The following is an 18,118-nucleotide window of genomic DNA, read 5'->3' as shown; positions in this document are numbered from 1 at the left end:
AAAGAACATCCATAAATGTTTAAAGTAATACGTGCATCAGGGATTAACAAGTATGAAATTAATAAACATTCTATACTGGAATAAAAGTGTGGCAGTGAACCAAATGTGAACTGTCAAATAAAAATATTATGAGTGAAATTCTGGCCCTATCTAAATCAACAGCAAAACTCTCAGTGACATAAGAACATAAAAATGGCCATACTGGGTCAGACCAAAGGTCCATCCAGCCCAGTATCCTGTCTACCAACAGGGGCCAATGCCAGGTGCCCCAGAGGGAGTGAACCTAACAGTGATCTCTCTCCTGCCACCCATCTCCACCCTCTGACAAACAGAGGCTAGGGACACCATTCCTTACCCATCCTGGCTAATAGCCATTAATGGATTTAACCTCCATGAATTTATCCAGTTCTCTTTTAAATCTGGTTATAGTCCTAGCCTTCACAACCTCTTCAGGCAAGGAGTTCCACAGGTTGACTGTGTGCTGAGTGAAGAAGAACTTCCTTTTATTTGTTTTAAACCTGCTACCCATTAATTTCATTTGGTGGCCCCTAGTTCTTATATTATGGGAACAAGTAAATAACTTTTCCTTATCCACTTTCTTCACACCACTCATGATTTTATAGACCTCTATCATATCCCCCCTTAGTCTCCCTTTTTCCAAGCTGAAAAGTCCCAGCCTCTTTAATCTCTCCTCATATGGGATCCGTTCCAAACCCCTAATCATTTTAGTTGCCCTTTTCTGAACCCTTTCCAATGCCAGTATATCTTGACTTCACTACGGCCAAGATTTCTCCTTGTATCATTTGCAGTACTTTACCCTTTTATGGCCTGATTTTCAGTCAGATGGATCATTCTTCAATTCTGGTCCTGAACTATTGCGTAGTGTTAACCTCTGCTGTTAAACAGCACCTTTGTTACACTGTAAAGGTGGCCACAGCAATGCACTGGTAAATTTGTAAAGCAGTTTTTAATACAGTGTTTAGATGATATACATTGGAGCCAAACCCTGCAGCCCGTTTAAGTTTGCTTTGTACTGTTCTGGAATCACAAAGCAGATTTAAAGCCTGCAGTGACCAACTCAAGAGTCCTCTTGAGTGGAGGACTCCCACAACGGCACAGAGCTGGAATAGCTGCTCTATCTCACCATTTGCAGACCACAGAGTCACAGGTGTGGCTGACGGAATGGCGGTGTGGCCAAAATGTCCTCAGTCCCTGGCTGTTGCAAGAGTTCCTTGGGGGATGCTGCAGCCAGGTACAATACGGAGCAGCAGTGTGATTTTTCTATTTTGATAATTTGCCAATAAAATCCTTTTTTGTCTTCCTCAAAAGCCCACCCATCCCCATCCATGGTGACAGATTATGCAGTACAGCTTGTTCCCAAATCCTGTTTGGGATGACTTATGTATTTTGTCCTCCCCAACTCTGTACAAATTGTTTTGGGAGCAGGCCGTCTCCTCTTTAAGTAGACCCTTTGCAAAATCATGTGCATAACCATTATTGCTCCTTGCTTCCTCCTATTGTCTCCCAACCTGCAGGGTTGAGAATAAAATCTGGATATGTTAGCAAGGCAAACGTAAGTCGTTTGCTGTATTCCAGCAATACAATTTATTCCTACAATAATTACCTAAAGGTTAAAAACTGTAATACCAAACTGCACATATACTCAGCTATAGCTACCCATCTCAATTACCAAATCAGTCTCTTAACTTCATGAATTAGACAAGAACATTTCATTAAATAGGTTTACTGGATGCAATTAGCAGTTTATCTCCTAGTGAGCAGCTAATTCTCAATCATGTAACTATGCAAAATGCCATAGAAAAGGTAAAAATTAAGCAATCCAATTAATTTATAAAGCAGACCGTTTAGACTTAATGCAGGATCTTTTTTAATATTCACTTGTAGGGAATTAGAATTATAAACAAAGCCTATGAAAATTGGGAAAAAAGTGTAATGCTTGGCAATTTAATGACACATGAATGTGCAAAAGGATGTAATGGAGCTTATCACTTTAGGGGGTTTTGTTCCATTGTTGGTATGTGCACATAACTATCAATCAGACTTCAAAAACTATTTCTCCCCACTCCACTATATATGTTAATTTATGTAACTTGAAGTCAGAGGGGGCTTTTGTTTGTTTTCATTTTATATTTTTCTTCTGAGAAAATGTATCACAAGTTACACTATGTATATTTTGTTTGTAAATACATCTTAAATATAGACAGGTCTGAGCATTAAATAGATTAACAGTATTAAAAGAAAGCTACAAGCAACATCTAAAGAGAGGCAGTGTTGAAGGAAATAGTCAACTGAAACATAATAAAGTCAGGCATTATTTCATCCTGCACAGACAACTGTAAACATCTACCATCAATAAAGAGAACTCCAGGGACCTACTAACATTGTACTGAAGGAAAATTAATGGGCCATATATAGACCTCTCAACTGTAAAGGCTAAGACATCAATGCAAAATGTCTTCATTCTACAAACAAGACAGATCATGCAACTCAATCATGTCGCAGTACAATCTTTGGCAGACAAGACCTTCGTGGGATTTTTTTTATATGCATGAAATGTTTTAACCAAGATGTTGCAGGTACTTTTCACTGAAATGGCATGAGACCAATTATTTGACAACATGCAGAAAATTACTTTCCCAAAAAGAACATGAATGTAAACCATTGTGTATAAGGGAAGAGGAATAACCTCTGATCAGAGATTACACAAAACAAAAAAACACACATAAAAATCAATCCCAGCTGTTTACAAACTTTTAAGTAAAACTTCCATTCTGTAGCATGGGATGGCCTCTTTCTCCTCAGCCTCTCAGGACATGCATGCAGAATCCAGGCAATATAGTGACCCAGCATCCCAGGAGTAGTGGGCTGGGTGGTGAGTCACTATATTGCCCGAGTACTGGGCCTTGCTAAGCATGCCCAGCATCATTCCTTGAATGCAAGAGGGCGTGGCCAGATGTCTAAGGGACATGCAGCCCCCCCACAATCCTACTGGAACCTGGGTACATACTGATCACTTCCAACCCTGATAGAAAAGGCACTGGGGCGGCAGGGGGCAGGGAGGAACCGGAGAGTGGGAAGAGGAAACAGACATTTACCAATACATTTTCTATATTTATAAAATAACTATCTAGCCACAGGAAATATCAGCACATCTGTTGGTAAGGGTTAACTTTATAATGGTGACCACTGGAATATGGGAATACATTATGAAGCTAGTTTTTTTACATGGCTACCCGAAATGCCATTCATCATCTTCCATGTAATTAACAGTAAATCAATACCAGAAACTAATTTATCACTGGTAGAAAGATGTCCTTTTCTTTTGACTGATTGACATGCACTAACAAGTTAAATTATGTCAAATTATCTGAAGTCGGTGGCCATTTGCACTAGTCCTAGAAAGGTCATGAAGTCAGAATCCATATCCATTCTCTACCAGGTAAAATCCAGTAATGACTAACAGAGTTAGACACAATTTAACTTTTGCTAAAAACATAAAGGGTATTCAGAAATTTAAAAAAAAACTTGCTTTATTAGTACAGGGTTTTTTAAAATGCTTTCCATCTATAAAGTCTACAGGTCTGGTTTTAGTCTCACTTACACCAGTTGTACATTGGTGAAATTCCCTTTACCTCCAAGGGGTTACTTCTGATTTAGGCCTGTGTCTACACTAAAAAGTTAGGTCGACCCAGCTACATTACTCACAGGTGTGAAAAAAGCCGCACCCCTGAGAGACGTAGTGTAGCGAACCTAACTCCTGGTGTAGATCATGTTAGGTCGACAGAAGAATTCTACAAAAAGAAAAGGAGGACTTGTGGCACCTTAGAGACTAACAAATTTATTTGAGCATAAGCTTTCGTGAGCCACAGCTCACTTCATCGGATGCATTCAGTGGAAGATACAGGGGGGAGATTTATATACACAGAGAACATGAAACAATGGGTGTTACCATACACACTGTAACGACAGTGATCAGGTAAGGTGAGCTATTACCAGCAGGAGAGCGGGGGAGGGGGAGAACCTTTTGTAGTGATAATCAAGGTGGGCCATTTAGGGGAATTACCTACTCTGACAGGAGACCCCCCCCAACCGGTGGGTGTAGATAGTGTCTGCACAAAGGGCTACAGTGGCACAGCTACAACACTACATCTGTGCTATTGTAGCATTTCAAGTGTAGACAAGCCCTTCCTCTGGTGTAAATAAGAGGAGAATCAGACATAAATTAGGACAAATTTGTTAAGCATTCAAAAGATAGGAAATGACAAAGCTAAATGTCCCCATTTTCTCTTCCTTTTGAACTGCTTCAGTTTAGTCATCCTTGGGTTGTGCCTCTTATGCCACCCTGTGCATTGGCATAAGGGGTAAGTGGTGTGACCTGAGCATCCCTATGCCCAGCAATCCCAGGCTGCCCTAGCACTCCCTGAGCCGGTCACTGCCAGCATAAAACAAAACTTCCTTTGGCCGCTCTTATCTGTGCAAGCCTGATGCTTAGCTGTCCCAGGTCTTTTGCAGCCCTCTTTGACTTATGCCAAGGGCTACTCAGCTGAAGTTAAAGAGCAGGGCTGAAGTTGTCAGTGTAACCTTAACTCTGCTCCTAAGTATGTTTCACAATACAGCCTTCAATTACATGATCTCATATTATTTCTCAAATAATACAACATACAGGTTTTTCCACCATTTTATATATTTGTATTTTAAAACAGAGGAGGTGATTTTTTGCTGGTGAGTATCCCACCTGGTACAGGCTGCTTTCACTGGAGGAGAACAAGAACCAAATATTCCAGCAACTATTCACACTCACAGCCTCTTGTTCTCACAGGAGTGTTTAGCTACTCATATCTGTTAAACTACACACATCACAGCCCAAATCACATCAAAGAGATTGCTATATTACATAGAAGACAGCTTTTTGATATAAGATGTGGAAACTCCAACAAGAGGATGGTCCAAACTTCTTAGCTATACCAACAGAAAGGAACTAACAGAGAATGTCAGAACAGAAGGGAAACTTGGAGCAAGTGATCACAAAGAGTATATTTACCTGGAAATCCTCAGTTCAAATGTAGTTTTTATATTTATTTATTTATTTAATTAAAAATACACATTCCATTACCCTTTTTTAAAAGCATAAGAACTTGAACTGAAGAATCTTGGCATATTAAAACACATTAACACAGAAGTGTTGTAAATAAAACTGAAACACCTTATGTTACAGCTTCATTATCTAGAAGACTCTGCCTGCAAGGAAAAATCTATCACCTTGATTTTGCAAGTAATTGTGTCTGCTGTTCTGAGCTTACAGGAACAGCTAAGGAAAAATGATTTTGTGGTCAAAGTCTTGGTTACACTACCTCACAATTGTAGTTGTATATTTTGCATGAACAACAATACACTCAATAATGGAAGGAGATTTGTACAATTCCATATATTAATCACTTTCCTTGTCCAGTTCACTTCAATACATTGTACTGCAATACGTTTAATGTGCATTATCTTGCATTTGGACTCCGATCATGATGATCAGTTCACATCTTAGTTTGCCACTGTTTTTACAAATGTTAGAGTTTTTCAGTTACCTGCTTGGGCTGTGGGTTGCTTGCCATATTTTTTCTTTTTTTTTCCTTTTCTTTTTTGCAGTGTAGTTTCTTTTGATACTAAAAAATTGAGCCCCAGCTGTTTGTCAAAAAGAAAAGTGGAAAGTAAAAGGTTTCTTCTCTGCTTGGTGCACAGGGAATTCCATATATAACTCAAGGGGTATTTCAGAGACTAATCACAGGGGCCATGCCTGCAGGAAAATAGTCTGCGCATAGATGGAGGATGCTAGGCCCCACACTCAAAAATACGAAATTTCTGCAGCTTAAAATGAACTTGTGGATATTCAGCTGGGAACAGCCAAAAGGATAAGAGGATGTCAGATGGAAAGAAAGAATAATGAAGAGATAGAAGAGAAGGCAGATGCCCAAGGGGAAAAAGGAAGTTACAGAAAAGAATCATAGAACCACAGAATTACACAAATGAAGTGGGAGTAGGTGGTTGACTCTGGGGAGGAGATACTGTAGAAGAGAAGGAAGCGAAAAGATCAGGTGAAAAAAATACAGTGGCTGGTAACTCTGATACAAAGAAAGCACTAGCTTTTTGGGTGGGAGGGGTTTAAAATCCAGCCGTTACACATAGTAACTGTATCAGCTAGTAGTTTTTCAGATCTTCCATTTCCCTGGTTTTAGGATGGTGTGACCTTTGCCTGTTGCCATCCCTTTGATGTTTGGTCAGAGCATGCATGCTGGTAAAGAAGCACGTCAGCCAGTCATGGCCATGCTGACATAGGTTTTTCAGAAATTCTGGGAAGAGGTGTCTGAGCCTGCAGCCTTCCAGGTTTGGTGAGTTTTATGGCCTTTTCCACTTCTTCTCTAGTGAATAGATTTGATAGATTTGATGTCTGAGCGATGTAAGTTACACTGACCTGAGCGGTGTGGACAAGCACAAGCCCTGACTTCTCCCTCCGACACAGAATTATAGGACTGGAAGGGACCTCAAGAGATCATCTAGTCAGTCCAGTCCCCTGCACTGATGGCAGGACTAATTATCTAGACCATCCCTGACAGGTGTTTGTCTAACCTGCTCTTTAAAATCCCCAATGATGGAGATTCCACAACCTTCTTAGGCTATTTATTCCAGTACTTAACCTCCCTGACAGTTAGCAAGTTTTTCCTAATGTCCAACCTAAACCTCCCTTGCTACAATTTAAGCCCATTGCTCCTCATCCTATCCTCACAGGTTAAGAGGAACAATTTGTCTCCCTCCTCCTTGTAACAGCCTTTTAGGTACTTGAAAACTGTTATCATGTCCACCCTCAGTCTTCCTTTTCCAAACCAAAGTAAGTCAATTTTTTCAATCTTCCCTCATAGGTCATGTTTTCTAGATCTTTAATAATTTTTGTTGCTCTTCTCTGGATTTTCTCCAATTAGTCCACATCCTTCCTGAATATGGCACCCAGAACTGGACACAATACTCCAGTTGAGCCTAATCAGCGCAGAGTAGAGCGGAAGAATTACTTCTCGTGTTTTGCTTACAACACTCCCGCTAAGACATCCCAGAATGATGTTCACTTTTTTTGCAACAGCATTACACTGTTGAGTCGTATTTAGCTTGTGGTTCACTATGACCCCCAGATCCCTTTCTGCAGTACTCCTTCCTAGGCAGTCATTTCCCATTTTGTATGTGTGCAACTGATTGTGCCTTCCTAAATGGAGTATTTTGCATTTGTCCTTATTGACTTTCATCCTATTTACTTCAGACCATTTCTCCAAGTTTGTCCAGATCATTTTGAATTTTAATCCTATCCTCCAACACTTGCAACCCCTCCCAGCTTGGTATCATCCACAAACTTTATAAACGTGTACTCTATAACATTATCTATATCAATATGAAGATATTGAACAGAACCGGACCCAGAACTGATCCTTGTGGGACTCCACTCGTTACGTCCTTCCAGCATGACTCATAGCCAGGACTCATGTCCGTATCTGAATCATCAGTCAACAATTTGCAATTTAGTGAAACTTTACATAGTAACTCAGCTAAATACAGCATAAAATATTGGGAAGTATTTAATTTTATCTAGAGAATATGTTTTCAATTATACAGATGAATCCCTGGCCACACTGAAGTCAGTGGCCAAACTCCCATTAACCTCAGCAGGAGCAGAATTTCATGCTATATTTTACAGGTACAGCCTACTACAATCAGTGATATCTGGATCATAAAAATTCACTAAACACACTGTTGACCACAACAATAGCAGATAGTCGAAATATTTTAAAGTATATTTCAATATATACTGAAAATGGATGAACTCTCATTGAAAAAAAGAATGAAAGAAGGTTTGTTCGCTTCTTAGGGATGTTGCGGGAGATACAGACAGACTTCCTAACCTAAAGCTTAAACAGAGGTTGCTTGTATATCCCCGAGACTGTTCACTAGATAAGTATATTCTCTGTGACACTTCATAGCCTTCCCTTAGTACTTTGGGGTTGGTCATCTCATTTCCCCAGTGCATTATCAATTATCTTTTTGGTTCTGATCACAGCCAGCCTAATTACCTTTAAAATGACTAGTAATATGGTACAGGACAGAACTGCCTTGAAAAGACGTCAATATGTAGGTTGTCTCCAAAACACTTCATTTAAAAACATTGTTCCATGCATTTTAAATTAAACTGGATTTAATCAAAGTGCCATACAGCTATTCACCTCATGACTGATCAGAGTCTGTTCTTGGTCTTTATTCTTTCAAAGAAAAAAAGTAAACAATTTCTATCCATGAAAAAGGGATAGCATTCTGGGAAACTGAGGAAAAAGAGTACCCACAATGGCATAATGCACTTAAATTGTGGAGTTACAAAGGAACTTTTTGTGTCTTCATGCACGTGTGTCATACACACACATGCTACACAGACTTCAATAAACATATTTATAAAATTCAAATTTAAAAGTGATTCTCTAAAACAACTCCAAGTACACATATGTCTCTTTATGAACATAAGACATTAAGCAGTATTCCATGCTACATACTGAGTCCTGAAAGAACATAAAATCAGCCCAAGCCAAAGTAGTAACATGGTAATTAATATGGATTAAAATCTATCCAAAATGCTAATAAATTACAGCTTGTGGATTTCAAAAGTCATATCCTTATTTTCATGACTAAATTATAAAGTTGATTTAGGTTCTTTGTGAAAAAAGATTCTCAAGGAAAACTGGCCATTTCTGATGCTGAATGCTAGCTTGCTTCTGTATAAAAAAAACCCAAAACCCACTATAATCAGGGTCTGAGTTATTTTTAAGTTTTGCAAACATGATCTACAGTAACAGATGAACCATGACTTGAGTCCAAGGACTAAATGCTCAACTACAGCAAGCAGTCAATTTACTCAATTAAGAAATGCTGGAAATTATGTCAGTGGCAGCGATCCACTAAAAATCTTTCAGTTGGTCAATAACGGGGTGAGCACATATGCTCTGTACTTCAGGGGAATCCCTAGTTACCTCTTTAGAGCAGTTTTCCAGTTCCAGGCTGGAAAAGAAGCAGAGAATATGGTCCCAAATGTAGAACATTATCTGAGGAAATTACTGTGAAAGTAAGTTTATTAGAAGAGGAACCGTGAGATGTGCATACAAAATGAGCTGCCATGAGCCCAGCTGAGAGTTCTGTGAGAGCATCCACATATTTTCTCCCCTAAAGATTCAGGAATACATTCGATCAGTGTTTCTTTTTGAAACCAGGGACCAGCTTGATGCCTTCCTAAACTGTGTCAGGGAGATCTCAGAGACCAGTGCCAGTCCATGGACTGGTCATAGAGAAACACAGAGAAACATTAGCTAATGTTAAAAAAGCACATTTTTTTTTAATTTAAAAAGCTCAACAAAATATTTGAGTACCAAAAGCATCTCTCTTGCTCTTGTATTCTACAATTCTTATTTTTCCTATCTCCCCGCCACTTTAATTTGTCGTTCCTTGCTCTCTTTTGTCCAGTTTAGGAAATGATGATGCAAGGTGCTGAGTGCCCTTAGCCCATTTAGGTTATGTCTACACTTCACACTAAGCCCAGACTCTGACTCAGGTTTCAGCCCAAGCCACCTTTCTGTTCACATACAAATCAGTCTGTCTCAGGTCAGCAAGCACTCCGGTCTCAGATCATAGGACTCTGCTAGGGGGATTGGTCAGAGCCCAAGTTCCATTATGATTTGGGTCCAAGCCCTGTCATTCTGCAGTGTGGATGCAGGTTAAACCACAGACCCGAGTCAGGTCTGCACAGAACAATATGGATGCCTTAGCACAGTTGTGAGACCTGGGTCCAGCAATTATTAACCCAAAGCATCCACAAGCCCAGGTTCCACAGACCCAGGCTTAATGTCCAGTGTAGACTACCCTTACAGAACAGCTCTGGAAGCAACTTAACACCAACTACCCCCAGTAGAAGTATATGCAGAGAGACAGTACTCTCTATACAGCTTTCAGCTGAAGCAGTGGGAAATTTAATTTAGGAAATAAAAAGAGAAACAAATAGTTTAAATAGATGTTTGATGGCTGTACTCTAAAGCCAAGCCTACGAGGCTCACAAAACCACAGTCCATGCAGTTGTACTAAAATACCAGATCAGTTACAATCTTGGTCAACATGAGAGACAGAGAGGGGAGAAGATGTGTGGGAAGGCAAAGGTTACTTTGGAGTGTTTTAAAAGTAACAGGCATGTACTTCAAGACAGTTACTCTGAGAAGAGGCAATATGCCCTATCCCAGCATGCTCTGGCCCCAATGCAGCAAGATACTTAAGGCCGTGCCTAACTTTAAGCACATAGTAGTTCCATTAAATACAGTTTACCAGCTTGGCTGGCAGACATGTTCAATCTCTATTGATAACAATTAAGGGCATGTCTACACTACACTGTGTGAGGCTGACTTACAGTAGCCACCACCTCTTTCTGTTGGTGGTGTGCATCCTCCCCACCGGCACTTCTGCCGACTGAAGGAAGGCAGTTAGGGGAGGAAGGTGCAGCTCCGCATGAGGAGTCCAGCTGCCCCCTGGACTTCTCGCCTCCCCATTCCCTTCCGGGAGTGGGGGCCAACTGCCCAAGCTTCTCACCTCCCTGCCAGGAGCAAGGCACAGCAGCCCAGGCTTCTCAGCTCCCTTAGCAGGGAGCCAGGCAGGCACAGCCCAGCTGGGAGCGGGGAGCCAGGGGAATTCAGGGTCTAGCTGCCCAGCCATTTCAGGGCTCCAGCCAATGCAAGTAACGCAGTGTCTAACAGAGACACTCTGTCGTCCTAACTGCACTGACATAAGCCCTACGCCTCCCGGGAAGGTGGAGTCATTATGTCGGTGTCGTAGGGCACTGACATCGGTGGGACAAGGCTGTGGTGTGTACAGTGACATAATTAGGTTGGCGTAAGCTGCCTTACGCAGACCTAACTGTGTAATGTAGACCAGGCCTCAGTATAATAGGACTATTCACATGCTTAAAATGAGGAATTTGCATAAGTGCTTTGCTGAATGAGGGCCTATGTCCCTTCTCATCAAGTAATCAAACTACTGTACTCCTTTAACTCATAGGTGTTTTGCAGAATCAAACAAGGTCTTTGCTATTGACTATTATGACTCACTGTTCTGTTACTAAAAATATCTCAACATACTTTCAAATGCCAAAAATTTATGAACAATTCAATGCATTTACCAGTTCTCACTGTTTCAGATAACTGCTGTCAACTGAGGCTGAATATATCTGCCAGCCAAATTGATAGTACATTATCAACACACCACAGAAAATGTTCTTGCTTGTTGCTAGGGATGGTACTCTATTGTGCAGCATTACTTTGCCTCATATGATTAGATATGACATGTCAGAACATTTAAAGGTGTTAGAAACTAATATATTTCTCCCATCTCAAGTAGAAGTTTAGCAGGTTGGCTTATCTGCTGTAAAACGTAGTTACATATTCTTTTTTTTTACACCTTGGCCCAATCTCTGCTCCTGTGTCTGATTATACCCATTTCTGCATGTTCAGGAGCACGTGCCTCTCTAAGACAGAGATAAATAGAGTCCAAACTAGATTTAGACTGACACGCTATGTGGCTACCTTGATATGGAATGTTAAATTCCAGGTCTAGTTATAAAAACTTCACATTCCTAGTTAACCTACTGCAACATACAGCTTTTTTTTTTCCCTCCCAGAAGAGCCAACAAACCAGAGGCTACATTTAAACAATTAATTTTTCTGTTAAAAATAAAACTCCTCAAAAGAAACTCTGATAATTAGATTTCTTGTTAAGATCCCATTATCAGCCTTTCACTGTTCCTGGGATGGGGGTGAAATATAAAATCAGAGCATACTAGTGTACTGACTATGTCAGCCCTACACAACTACTACACTGAAGACCGTTTGTGGACAGTTGCATATTTTATGCCAATTCAAATGTCTTCTATACCACGGACCTTTTTCTACCATTTTGAACTAATCTGCAATATGCTGACCAAAGCTTTTTTGAGGTTTTTGGGGGGATGAGAGGCTGAGTGCTAAAGGGCAGGAAAGTGGTCAAGTTAGGGTATCCTACTGACATCATTACTGAGAGCAAGTATTATATTTTTTTTTAAATGAGAAGTTGTTTGTATGATATTTATTTTTTGCAACTGCACATTTTAATTTCTGTAAAAACGGCCTGAGGGATAGGAGTTTTAAATTAAATTAATATCTATTTGAAATATTGGGCTATTTATATACCTGGCTAATACTGCTGTTTGAGAATAGGTGCACGCCTTATTCAAGAAATGACTTGAATTAATTTACATTTTCTTCAGACTTCATTTTTAAGCATGTTTATTTGACAACTAGTGACAATTCTTCATGTGGCAAATTGTGGAAAGTTTTTAGAGTTCAGTTTTGCAAATACTCAGGCACTTCATTATGCCGCTTAGATGAAGAACTTTACTCAAATGCAGAAGTGCTTGCAAGACTGGGCCCGTAAATGGTTTAGGATTTTTAATCAATACAGTCATGAGAAACCAACCTCCACTTCTGATGGCAAGGGATGGCAGGCACAATGTTGAACTTCAGCAGTCTGACAATAGATGGAGTCATTCTTTTTTCCACTTCAGTGGATTAGTGCTCATGAGTGCTGAAATAATTAAAGCTCCATTATAGCATGTTCATTATAATCCCATTTCACAAGAAAATATAGAATTCTACTGAGAAAACTGGATCCGATCTGAAGCTTGTCATATTAAAATTCCACCTTGGGACATTATGTATTTTAATAATGTCCAACAAATACATAAATAATACTTACGCATTTCTACTTACACTAAAAATAGTCACAGCATCCTCACAAAAGTGCTACATATAGTTAAAATAAAAGCAAGCTCAACACATACTTACGTACATCTGTCTATAATATGGTTTGACTGCCTCACAATCTTTAAAGTGCTTATCCTCATAGCACCCCTGTGAGATAGTACTTCCCTATCAGCCCCATTTTACAGCTAGAGAACTGAGACCTAGAGTGGTTTTTATAAGGTATGTAGGTACCTAGTGGGATAATCCAAGGTGCCTAGGCATCTAACTCCCATTGATCACAGTGGGAAGTAGGTGTCCAGACAATTTTGTAAATCCCACTATAAATGACTTGTCCAAGATCACAGAGGAATCAACATGCAACCTAAAACCACATAGATCAATCTTTCCACTTCTACTTGTAAAAATATTCTTCTGCTCCACACACATTTTGAGAAAATGTATAGAACTCTAACCCAATTTACTGTGCCCTACAATGATATTTCGTTAGATACATTCAGTACACATCCAATTAACAATGCACGTGAGGTTCATTATAGAACAGCACAGCAGGGGCAGGTAGGTTCAAGGGGCGATGTAAATTGAGTGAGGTGATAGTTAAATTGGTACAACCCCCTAATATGGATGCCCTTGTATAGCTTTAAATGGACCAGATTCAAACCAATCAAATTAAAGCAGTACAAAAACTGTGTCAGCAACCCCTAAAGGGATATATCCTCCTCTTCTTTGTCATGTAATCCATCACTAACTATTTCAGTAAAATATCACACCCCCCTAACTGAAATAACAAACAGTACACATCGGTGTGTAGGTCAGGCCTGTGTTCATTTCCATATTTTTTAGCCTGTGGGGTTTTTAAGTTGTGCATTTTTTGTAAAGAAAATGTTATTCTGAGAATTTGGGCAAGGGTGGAGGTAGCTGGAGTCCACTGAAAGCAGGAGTCCACTGTTAGCTCTTTTTAATTAAGTCTTTTGTCAGTGAATATGAGCCAACATTGTAAAACCTGGGTGGCCTGATTTTCTCAGGTGCTGAACATCTACTGATTTCAGTGGGACTTGCTCAACACATCTCAGAATCAGGCCATTTACTTTTGGTTAGATAAATATAGATTTAGGTGCCTAATTTTAGGCAGTGAGATTTTGAAATTTTGGCTATAAAATAATAATATATTTAAAGAAAAATGTGCTTTGTTCTTTTCAAAAACTATGGAAATGCACAAACGATCTCTAATAGGCTTAATTTTGGAAACTTATTTTGTTTTCCTATAACTTATGAATGGCAAACTTTTCCTCTTCCTCTCCTTATCTTGTCAATATATAAATTATCCTAAACTAGTCAACATCATGCAGCCTAAGATGATCTACTTAACAGATCAACTAATATAATGTTGGGTCCAAAAGGACTGTAAAAAGTCAGTCATTGCTAGTTATTGTTCTTTTTTTGTTTTATAATAATTTTTAAGACTTAAGAAAGTGAATGGGATTTTTTTTGGCAGTATTCAAAAGTCAAAAACATATTAACATAGTTCCATATTATATATTCTAAGGTGCGACTTTTACCCCCCAAAATTGTACTGCTATAAAAGGAAATAAAATAAAAACACACATATATAATCTGAACATGCTCAATGAAAGTAAAAAGAATTGACCTTAAGTCCTCTCAGACTATCACAATTTGACAGTCATAGCATGGGTCACTAAAAAATTAATTTTCCTTAAATTTGAAAAAAAAAATTCAGATTTGATCTATGACCTTGATCTTATGATTTAGTAATAATTTTCATACAAATTAACATACAAGCAATCAAATGCATTTTTTGTATAGATTTGTTAGAATTATATCAATCTACAATGATAAACTCAGTTATTATTAGTACTCCATAATTTCTAAAATGTTACTGATTAAAATGGAATATACCAGTTCATCAGAAGTCCTCTCCACTAGAAGTTAAAGAGCTTTGTTCAAATAACGTTAAGAAATTTAATTTGAAAGCTGACGTCAGTTTAGGTTAGATCATATGCCTCTAAAGGGACACCATCAACTTAAAACGGGATCAGTTTTTTAACAATTTTCCAGCAGTTGTGTGAGTTAATACACACATCGCTGAGTTAACCTGAGTTATACACACATAGCTGACTTAACCTGCCAATTTTTGTGGTTTTACAATCTCATTTTCCCATTTAAAAAAAATATTTTTCCTCTCTCTTTTTGCTGGTCAAAAGACCCACCCCAAAATCAAAGGTAACTGACTTCAGGGGAAATGGCAAAACTGACTGTACTTTACACAAAGGATAACATTTTCAAAAGTAACTAAGTGACTTAGAGGCCTATGTACCTTAGTTGCTTTTGAAAAAATTATCAAAATGCTGACAAATGTACAAAGCAAAAATAATAAATAGTAATAATAAAATAATAATAATAAAAAACAGAGGAGAAAAATTGACCTAAACTTTTTCAGTTATAGTAATCATCGGTTTTACTTGGATTAATAGTATGTAAAAAGATGTCAGACCAAATGTGATTTTTAAGTTGATACTGGTTCTTTCAATACCTACACACAAATGACGATTTTAATGATTCTCCAAAGTATGGAAGATATTTTACTGTGTGTATGTACTGCAACATCTAGGTACAATGAGGTCTATTGAGAACAGAATATCTCTTTTAGCATTCTTTTTCCTAGCTTAATTCTAGCCTTAACATAATTTGTGGTATATTATATGGTACACATAAGCCTTCAATACTATCACAAAGAAAATTTATCAGCACAAATTCCAGAGTGAGGTTCTCAAAATTAGAACCAATGAATCAGAAATGGTACTAATTTACATTAAATAATAATGTCTAACAAAGCAAATTACCAGGAAAAAAACGAGTGCTCTCCTTACAACAAATTCAGTACAGTAGTAATAAGCATTCCTCACCATTCCTCAGGCAAGTCCTTTGCATGCTTAGAATCTTAGTTTTAAAGGCATTTGCAACAATTAACGGAAAACTAAGTTCATACAGATCACATAACTGTCCCTTTGTAGGGCACATGATGCATATTCCAATGTTCTCAGATATTAAATAAGGGCTCTAGCCAGTGTATCTGATGTGACAGAGTGAAATGACGCATGAAGTATTCATCTGTTCATGTTACAAGACTCTTTTTGATAAAATAACCTTAAAATTAACTGAGAACTTATCATTTGAATGGAAAGCAAGTTGATGATCTTGGTGGGGAAATGAATGCACGTGGTTTCATACACTAAAATTTGCTCTATATTTGTTAAAAAATGTTGAACATACAGTAGACAAAATAAGCATACTGCTGCTGATGTAAGTTAGTTTTGACAAAGAATATTACGATAAGGCTTTTACAAATCAATAAAGAGGCAAGAGACAGTCATCTCTGACTCATTCATTTTGTAGATGGTAATGAAAACACATCCGATTTTAATTAAAATAGTGACCTTCATCAAAGCTTGCTAACTCAGTTCTGAGTCTTCTCTTGCTCCAAACATTTCAAACCCACCTCCAAACAAGCTGCAGTCTGAGCATTCTCGGGGTAAGGAGAAAATTATTGATTTTAAACTCTGACAGAAACATACATAATAACGACAATGGACAGATGTCACCCATGCATGTTTGGTATAATCCAGAATTGCCTGGTAGCAAAGCATTAAGGAAATAATGCTTCTAGAAATGCTCTAAATAGCTGCAAAATGATTTTTGTTTTAGAAAATATATCAAGTTAACTTTACAGTGCTATGATTTGCTAACGCTGACTGAAATATAACATACAAACAGAACTGGCAGTACGTGAGTTCACCAGAGCCAGTGCCAAAGAGTTACTAAGGCATTTATCTACATAGCTCTAGTGAACAACAAATTGGTTTTGGCTTTCCTTCCACATGCCAAAATTATCTGAATCTAAATTTCACAAACTGCTGATTAGATCCAATGTATTTTGGGTGTGCTCTGCAAATGATTTAGAGTTCCTTAATAAACAAACTTATTTCATTGGGACCTCTTGCAAGTCACAGCACAAATCAGCCCATTATAGCTAACTAATTCATACAGTACATCATATTCCACTAAAGCCAGGGGACAAATGTGTTTTCCTCTGCTGTTTGTTTGAGGTTATTTCCCTGCCAGCCTCTATACATTTTCTTAGAAAATGAGAAATTAGAGCTGAAAAAGGCCTATTAGGTCAGCTAAGCCTATCCCTTTGCTGATACAGGATTGCTCCCTATGGTACATGTATTAGTTCATTACCCAGTTTAGTTTTAAATGTGCCAATCAATGGGCCTTCTGCCATTGTGCTTCCATGTCAATACTCATTTAATAATAATAATAAAAAATGAAATGCCAAGTTGAAACAATAAACGCTATTTGTGCATGTGCACTAGAGTTATAAAATGTAATTTATTTGTATGTCTGCTATTCTTTTCAGATACAAAAAGCATATTGACCTCTGATGAAATTTGTTACTGAAAAAATCTTTTAAGTTTCAGGTTGGTACAAACAAAATTCAATGAAAATATATGATTTATATTCCTCTTTGGAGTCATTGTTCTGGTCTAGCAAGTATGCCCGCCCACTGTCATCTCTTGCTTTGGGAAATTTGCCTTCCCTTGATTTGCACGCCCTTTCAAGTGAATGATTGCATAAATACTGATTTAAATTCCAATAAAAGCACATATATAAGGATTATACTGTTATGATCACTGCAGTGCAGATCTAAATAACTAAACTTGCCAAACTAGTGTTACTATGGAGACAAAACTAATGTACTGTGACCACATTTCTTCAGACCATCTGGATAAAACAAATATTTCCATTGCATAGTATTCATTCACATTTGTGTACTGGTCTTAGTCTTTTTTTTAAAAAACGCATAATATATGGAGAAAAGATATTACACCCATTGAGATTATATTATCTTGTACATAGTTGTATTTCATGTGCCCATAAATAAACTAATACATCTATAGTTTACAAGTTGATCAAGATTCAATTATAAGACGCTAAATGGTTTCAAGCCCAAAGTTATTTTCTATCATGTTTTAGACGAAATATCGTTTTATATGTCTGAGTCACAGTACCAGCCAAAAAGCATTTTACACCATTTGTACCCACTGGGAATTGTACCATCTTGAAAAGAAAAGCCCTGCAATGCACTACACAGCTCTTATCCTCAAAGTTCTGTTTTCCTGATCGCACTGAATGTGAAAAGCACCTGTCAAGTAAATTGCCAGATCCTTCAGGAG

The 18,118-nt window shown here is 38.2% G+C and overlaps 1 protein-coding gene across 5 annotated transcripts in view; it reads right to left on the bottom strand.

Annotated features, from left to right (window-relative positions):
- The window catches only part of DIP2C (disco interacting protein 2 homolog C), a 478,491-nt gene that overhangs the window by 252,825 nt on the left and 207,548 nt on the right, over positions 1–18,118 (bottom strand). The gene's annotated exons all lie outside the window — the stretch shown is intronic.

Source organism: Natator depressus, chromosome 2 (assembly GCF_965152275.1).
Source record: "Natator depressus isolate rNatDep1 chromosome 2, rNatDep2.hap1, whole genome shotgun sequence".
In the NCBI taxonomy this organism is placed as follows: domain Eukaryota; kingdom Metazoa; phylum Chordata; order Testudines; family Cheloniidae; genus Natator; species Natator depressus.
The sequence above is the reverse complement of the archived record's forward strand: the minus strand, read 5'-3'. Positions and strand labels throughout refer to the sequence as shown.